Below are 8,441 nucleotides of genomic sequence, written 5' to 3' on the forward strand. Positions count from 1 at the left end.
TGTTACTAAATTATGATTTTCTTATCCTCTTAGAAAAGACTATGTGTGCCATCACAGCAGTCGTAATAAAAGTTTCCCTGCTATTAGAAAGACCAAAGACGGCCAGTGCTCTGTATGTATTTGTATAGCCATCAAGCAATCAACTGCAACTACAAAAAGAAAAGATAAATTTGAGAAGGTAAATTTTTATTAATTCATTCATTATTTCTGATTTAATGTCAAATTTTGCATTAAATGAAATATAAAGCTTATTTTTTTGTTATAGCTCCGACATAATCGTTTGTATCTGTTAACAAAATTGTGTTTATAAGCGTTTTTCAAAAGGTCTTGATAAAACTGAGATAAAAAAATTATGTATTATTACCTCCATAACCACTTCTATATTTTCATAACTTTCATCAAATGTATTTCGAGTAGTGAACTTCCTTTCCGACTCCCCCACTAATTAAAATTTATAATTTCACAATAACTTTTAATCCTTAATAATGAAATGATTATTGCAATAAAGTTTGTTCACTTAAAAGATTTCAAAAAAATTTTTTTTTAATGTTTAGCAGAGACTTTGTTTCCAATTCCATATTCATTAATTAAGCTTAATGATTCTACTCGATAACCACTTACAATTTTTTAAAAATTTTATTAATTTTCAGTAATTATGAAATTTTTTACATATTTTTCGACGTAGAGATTATTTAGCAATAATGCGAAAAGCTGAAATTTATAAATGTATAATATTTATAAATGTTTAAGAGAATTTTTAGCAGCTATTTTACACTAATTATTTTAGTTGAAATGTTCATTACACACAGTTTTATAATAATAATCGTAAAATTCATTGAACAATTCAGTATTACATTTTAAAATGCAAGTGGAATTTAATAATTATTTCATTTTATAATTGTAAAACGGTAGATAGGTTACTTCGTCATAAAGTTTTACATGATACGAGAATATTATCCTATTGCTTTATAATGAAAGAACAACAATTTAAGTTTTAAACTTTTTGTGGAAAAGAAAAAAAAAAGGAAATTTTTTCCTGTCATTGGTGTTAGTGATTAGAGAGTCTTTTATCTTATAAATATTAAGTCAATATTGTTCCCTTTTATATAAAAATGCCTTTTGCTCCGAAAAAAAAAATTACTTGAATTCTCTCATGTTTTTGGATTTTGTCAATAGAAATTCCCTAATTATTGCAGCAAAAACTGTTAAATTTCTAATCAAGCTTTCCCTTATTATAATTTTGTGTAAATAATCCTTAATAATTATATAAATGACTATTAAAAGGAATTAATTGAGAATGTATAATTTTAATGAATTAACTGTTTGCGCAATCAGATTAATAACTTTTTTCATAATTTACAAATGGATAAAAAGTCTTTTACAGTTTAAGAGTGAAGAGAAAAATAAAGTAGTAAATTTATACGTAGTAAATTTATAAATTACGCGCAACCCGAAGGAGGTTGAAGTAATGACATTAAAATCGAAATTTCAAAAGAAAAAAAAAATCAAGTTTTAGTGTACAGTGAACAGTAAACAAAAAGTCTAAAACTAACTTTTGATCTAATGATCAGATACTTACGTGCTAGGACTCAATCTTAATTTTTCGAGAGGGTGACCTCAAATATGCCACTTAATTATAGCAGACAATATATTTTAAGTTGCCGGCCAGGTGGCCGAGCGGTTAGCGTGCCTGACTGCGAAGCCATTGGCTGCGGGTTCGAATCCCGCTCTGGGCATGGATGTTTCTCTCTCTCTTTGTGCTGCCCTCTGTTGCGTGTGTGATGTGTGAATGTGGCCCACCCTATAAACGGGTTTGTGGCAGTGTGGCGTGGGTAATGTTGCTCGCCTCCGTGACTTTGGTTCACAGGTGCCCACTGGGTAACGCGAAATGAGCAACAATTCTGGCATCATCATAGGCAAAGATTCAAATTCTGTGCCTGCCACTGGAGAAAAAAAAAATTTTAAGTTATGAAATTAGACACTAAAACGCGCGTACTCTGAGAAACTTTTTTTTCGGCGGATTCGGATTTTTGATTCCCAGTATATAGGGATAGCCGGCATTAGGGAAATTTTGTCCCAATAGTTTGGCCAGGAAAGCGATGCAATGTTAAGAGAGCACTTGGATCTAAAACATTTAATCAAATAATAATAATAATCATTTAACTTGTTGATAATAATCATAATTGTTGATAATAACATTATTAATCAAATAATAATAATTTATCTTGCTGATAATAATCATTTGCTTTGCATTGTTGAAGAATTTAGAAACAAAATTTCCAAGTAAAATAAATATCTACTTTAAAAAGTAAAAATCAGTTTTCACAGCTATGTTTTATTGGTAATTAAAATGTTTACTTATAATTATCAATTAGTTTTGTTTAACTATTTTAATGCTTAGACAAAGGATTTATTGTAATTAAAAAAGTTTTTCTTTTCTTAATGCTTAGACACAGTAGTTGAAATTAAATTGATCTGAGTCTTAAATGTGAGTTCTGTAACATATAATTTATTCAAGTTCAGTACATACATCTAGCCTCTGTTCGCCAATAGCTCAATTTTGAAATATGGTGTTTTTTAAATAAATTTTCTGATATTTTCATATGAAGGAGAGTATAAAGTTCGAGAATTAAAAATATGTGTTTAAAAAAGTTGTTAAAAATTATAATTATTATTAATATTTGACAACAATAAGGTTCGTTATTAGTGTTAACTTAAAAAGTTTCGAGATTGAAATGCCGTTTGGACGAATAAAAATGAGAATACTTACGTTTAAAATTGCATATGACAGTTAAATACAGTAGTTTTTCAATTTCTGATAACATATATGAACCTGCGTATTTGTTTCTAGGTAAAATTAAAGTCCAACCTTCTTTAATAAGCCGAAGAAGAGTTGGAATTACCAGGGGCAGCAAGAGGTTACCCTCTGGGCGTCCACCACTTCATGAGAAACACTCAAGGAAAAAAAGAAAAAGAAATCTCACTGAAAATGCGAGAAAAAATCAAGGTAACGCAACATCGCATATATATGTATATATTAATTATGTTTTTAATTACTTAATTCATTTAACAGTATTTAGGAATCTATAAATATATATTACGTATGATCGTTGCAGAATAATCTGTACGCAATATATGTAAATAAAATATATTTTTAAAACTGTGCATTTTTTATTAATTGCATTTATTATTCTAATATTGAAAGAGGTATCTATGACCTCCATAATAAATGAAGTATTTGCGGACTTTTATATATATTAAGGAATTGAATCAAATTTTCACGAAGTTTAAGATCTCATCTCATTGCAAAAAAGGTAATTTAATAAATATTTTTTAAGACTCAGATAAACTCCAGGTTTTCAGTCTGAACTGATAAAATAAAAAACACAGTCAAAACTCACATAATAACTTACAATTGTTTTCTTAATTTACTTTTAATCAATTCTCATTAAATCAGATAAAATTAGATATCATTTATATGAAATCAGATATTTTGATAAATTCAGATTAAGTTTAAGATAAATAAATATCATTTAGAGTTTAAAACTAGTGACATAGGTCATTAAATAAAAATCCCTTCATTTGTACATTTCTTCCCTCTTGAAATCAATTGCACATATACTTCTTTTGGCACTAGCGAATTTCCGATTACATTTAAATTTTAAAAATATTGATTATTTCATTTGCAAGAAATTATTAATTTAGTGTGATAACATTTTTGAATAATCTAATTTTTGCGTGATAATTTAAGCGTGATAACATTTTTGAATAATCTAATTTTTTTCTAGTAAATAATGTCTTTGTTAATTTCTAAAAACAATCTTCATAAAAAAGTTTACATTATTCTTTTATCAAGATTGATTTAATAGAGAATATCTCTAAAGTAAAACAGGTTATGTTTTCTTACAATAAAAGTTAAATAGAATAAATTCTTCAAAATAGCGTTCCAATAAAACATGGTCTTAAAATGTTACGTTATTTTTTGTGATTGGTTCATTAATAAAATATTTTTATTTCTTCGCAAATACAATTCCTGTAAAAAAATTAAAATTAAATCTGTTACATCAAAAAGCAAGATCGTTTAAAAAATATAAATTATTGGGTATTGGGTATCAGCAAAAAGCACTCCATTTGGCGGATATAATTGTGTAAGCAAATGAAAAGATTATATCTTTTTTTTTCCGGATTTTTATTAATTTTTTTCCTATTTTTCGGATTTTTTCCGGTTTCTTGTTATTTCTATTTTTATTATTATATCTCGTATATATACACCGAAGAGCCATTACATTATGACCTTCCCTGGGCGAGTCCATCTAGAACAATGGACTCGTCCAGGTTTTCATGGTTTCTCGCCAAGGAACAATGTTTTCATGGGGTACATTAGGACCCATAATCCTCATAGAACAATCCCTGACGTCTGTAAGCTACTTGNATACACACAAAATAATTTTAAATAATTGTAAAAATTATAATTTTATTTATTTAAACTTGAATTGGAATTACATTATGAACGTGATATTATATTTTGATATTATATTTCTTTCATAAAGATACATGAACCATGAATTTGCATGAATCTTATAATGGATATCAACTCAGTAATTGGTTTAAAGCCACAATTTGTTACTAACCTCTTGATAAATTATGAACTATCTCTAACATCTATTTTTAAATGCTTTGTTAAGTAGAGTGCATTTAATCAATTTCACCGTGGTTTTACCTTAGTATAAAAGTGATTTCGATGATAAAAATTAGAAATAGGTAATAATATTTCTAAAAGTACCACGAAATTTTTAACAGGTCATCTGAAAATATTTTGGGGACCACAGTTTATGGGTGATGTAACATGCAAAATCAAGTTTTATGCTTTTTAGTAGATTCAATAAAAAATATATTTATATATTTTTTTAATTTTTTGGTTTATTTATAAAAAAATGAGGCTATGAAATGGAATTTTTTAAGTAAATAAATAATAAAGGGGTTTTCATGTATTTTTTTTTTCTCAACTCAAATAAAATAAATTAAAATCTTTCCCCATTAAAATAAATATAAGTGAAAATGTTAAAGAGGTGGCATCAGTTTAGATATATGATCCTCACGAGTCAGAATTCTCCCTAAAAAGTTCGATTTAACCTATTATGAATTAATTTAAAAAATCAAAGACTAGAGTGATTATTTAAATATGTAGTAACCATATTCTTGAATATCATATCATTCTATTATTTAAATCAATGAATAAGAATAATCTGAAGTAGCTTTCAAGACCAAATTAGGAATTTTCATTCCACCATAAAAACTTTGCTTCATTATTAACTAGTTAAGAATTAAATGTGCTGTACTAAAATTGAGCAGGTAAATGTGAATCATTTTTATGAATCTGTCAAACTTTTTAGAGAAATTTTGATTAACACTAGATTGCCTAAGGAAGTCATTTTGACTGCTTTTTAATTTCAATTAGAAAAACAATGACACAATTTCTTAGGATTTTGTGACTTCTTATTCAACATATAATTTTTTTTATTGTTAATATTTACTAATAACTTGTTTTATAACTGAAAATAATATCAAAAATATTAAAAAGTAATTTTAAACAATTTTTTTTATGCCTTAGTTATTCTTTCACAATACAGTCATTTTGACTGCTTTTGGGCAACATATGTATTTCAGTCTCTCTAGTGTTAATAAATAACAGAATTTTTTTTGTATCTCTTCACATTAGTTCTAAGCCCAGATTAGCCCTCTTTTCCATTTCATTTTTAACAAAGATTCTAATTTTACAAACAGTAGGGATCGCAGAAATCTATAAATAAAATTAAAGTCAGCAAAAGGGCACTTAGTTGTACTTTTCTAATGGAAAAAAAATCCGGGCTTTCTAGGGCTAAATCTTATTTTTATTAATATTAGCCCTTCAATATGAATTTAATATTTTTTTAATATTAATGTTATCATGTGTATTAACCCTAGAAGTAAATTTTTATACAATGAAGTGCTTTAAAATGCATTGTTTAAAAACGTTATTAATTTATGCATAATAGAATTTGTATGACATTTAAATCTATTATCAATGTGAATAACAGGGCCACATGTATTGTACATCACGATTAGTTTACAAATAAATTCAGTTATAAAGAACCATCAAAGTATTGAGAAATAAAATACAGCAGAGGGTTCATTATATAAGATTATTTAAATTAGCTACACTAAATTGTAATTGCACAAAATTTGAAAAAATACTGAAGATTGAATTTCAAGAATGTATGATTATTTTGAAAAATGAAATTTTCTTGTTATGATTTACTATAAAAATAATTTGCTTCGTTATTCTAATTAATTTAATAAAACTTATGAATAAATTTTGTTTATTTTGCTAAAATTCAGAAGAATATATCTTGTTGAAACCATTGATTGTTGCGCTCGTAGAAAAGCACATTTCTCATTCTGCATCAAAATGTCATTTGCTGTTTAGCAATCCAAATCGACAACACATGATTGTCTTTTCACCTTGTGACGTAGCAAATTAAACTGTTAACCGAGCTTAGAGCTAAAACGTAAGGGAGAATTTACACTGCATGTAACTGCTTTAGACGCGCGTGCGAATGTTTAGAAATTGCATATGAGACAAACTGCTCGCGCCTGCGCGGATCGCATTGATGTTTGATCCAATATATGAATGTCATGCACAGGGCCGGATTTAAGCTAGGCGGGGCCCTAAGCTACTGAAAATGTTGGGGCCCTTACAAATACAATTCTATTTCTTCACACCTAAAGTAAACTGTCATTATTTTTTATTGTTGAGTATTAATACTAAATTACTAAAAAATTTGATAGCATTACTTGATTGTTAAATGTGATTCTGATGAGACTATAATGTAGAACCTTTCTTTTATTGCACATATATTTTGAAGGCGGAAAAATCTACAACAAAAACACATTTTAATCAAAGAGTAAAACTTTGACATGCTAGAAGAGCCATTTTATATTTAACCGAATTTTTGGTAGGAAATTCTGAATACATGTTATTTGCAATTTTAAATGATTATTATTTTTTGCTTTTTTTTTTAACGTTACATTTTGCTTTGCTGCTCAAAATCTATAAGACTTAGAAACATGAAATTATAAGGGCGTGCAGAAAATATGCATGGAGTTAGAAATAACACTAGAAAATATAATTTAATTATTAGTTTTATTATTTTTATAACCGCCTTTGAATAACCAACTCAATTTTGAGTTTACGACTAACAATGTTTAATTTGGTAGCCTAGTAATTTTGAACTCAATCCAGAAGACAGAGGAACTCCTGGATCAGTACCCAGAAGTATATATTTGCTATAAGGGCTTGGAGGACTTTGTATCCCCGAGAGATTTAACATGCACCAGTCACCATTTTGTACATAGGTATTCTTCGAACTCCCATTCTCACGAACAAGAGTTCAAAGATGATCAACTCCGTAGCCTTGTAATTTTGAATCCAGTCCAGTAGACAAGGGAACTCTAGGATCAAGTATTGGAAGAAATTTTTGTCTTCGCGGAGTTCATTCTGATGGAACTAACCCATATTTGAGTTACATGGAGAGGAAAACTTCCCACGGTTAGTCTGGCAGCTAGGGGACTCTAGCCCATGATCTGTCTACCACTGAGGATATTATGCATCAGCACTGTGATCGGTGCTAGCCGGTTGTAGAATTCTAATCGACCAGCCATCACTGGGATTCGAATCCGGTTCCATTCGGAGGCGAATGCTGTAACTTTTGAACCCATCTTCACTGAGTAATAACTCTGCGGCAGGTACCAATTTTCCGATTTTATTAATTACTACCAATTTTATTGATCTGCCTAAATTTAGTCATTTTTAAAATGTAAATGGCAATTCAATCGTAATTTTTGAGGGCAAAAAATTTAAATATGTAGTTTTTATTTTTAATCTGCAGTGAGAAGCAATCACGCGTGTTGGTGAGCAAAGTGAACAAGGGACGGAGTCTTCTAGTTTTTCTTTTAAATAATTGCTAAATTACTATTTTTTTAACATGCATATTTTTAAAAAAATAAGAAAAACATATTTCAGTATTAAGAAATAAAAATTAAGAGCTGTCATCAGTTGAAATGGAACCCATGATCTCACAGTTTTGCGTTAGATTTCATAATCAATGGCCCTAAATAAACACACCTACCTTGCAGGGTATTTTTTATTTATTTTTTTTTTAAATTTAATAAACTAAGAATCTTGATTTAGTTGAAAATCTCCGGATATGTTCTTCGTGCAAAACTATCATATACGTGTTTTTTTTTCTGCAATTATGTGACAAAATATTCTTTTAAAAATTTGACGTGCCAAAGCAGAAGACCTTCTGAAATTTTGAGGAAACACATGCATTTGCATGCAGCAATACAGTGCCTTTTATGAAATGCGAACCATGGTACTGACCGCACTGAGAAAAAAAAAA

Source organism: Parasteatoda tepidariorum, chromosome X1 (assembly GCF_043381705.1).
Source record: "Parasteatoda tepidariorum isolate YZ-2023 chromosome X1, CAS_Ptep_4.0, whole genome shotgun sequence".
NCBI lineage: Eukaryota > Metazoa > Arthropoda > Arachnida > Araneae > Theridiidae > Parasteatoda > Parasteatoda tepidariorum.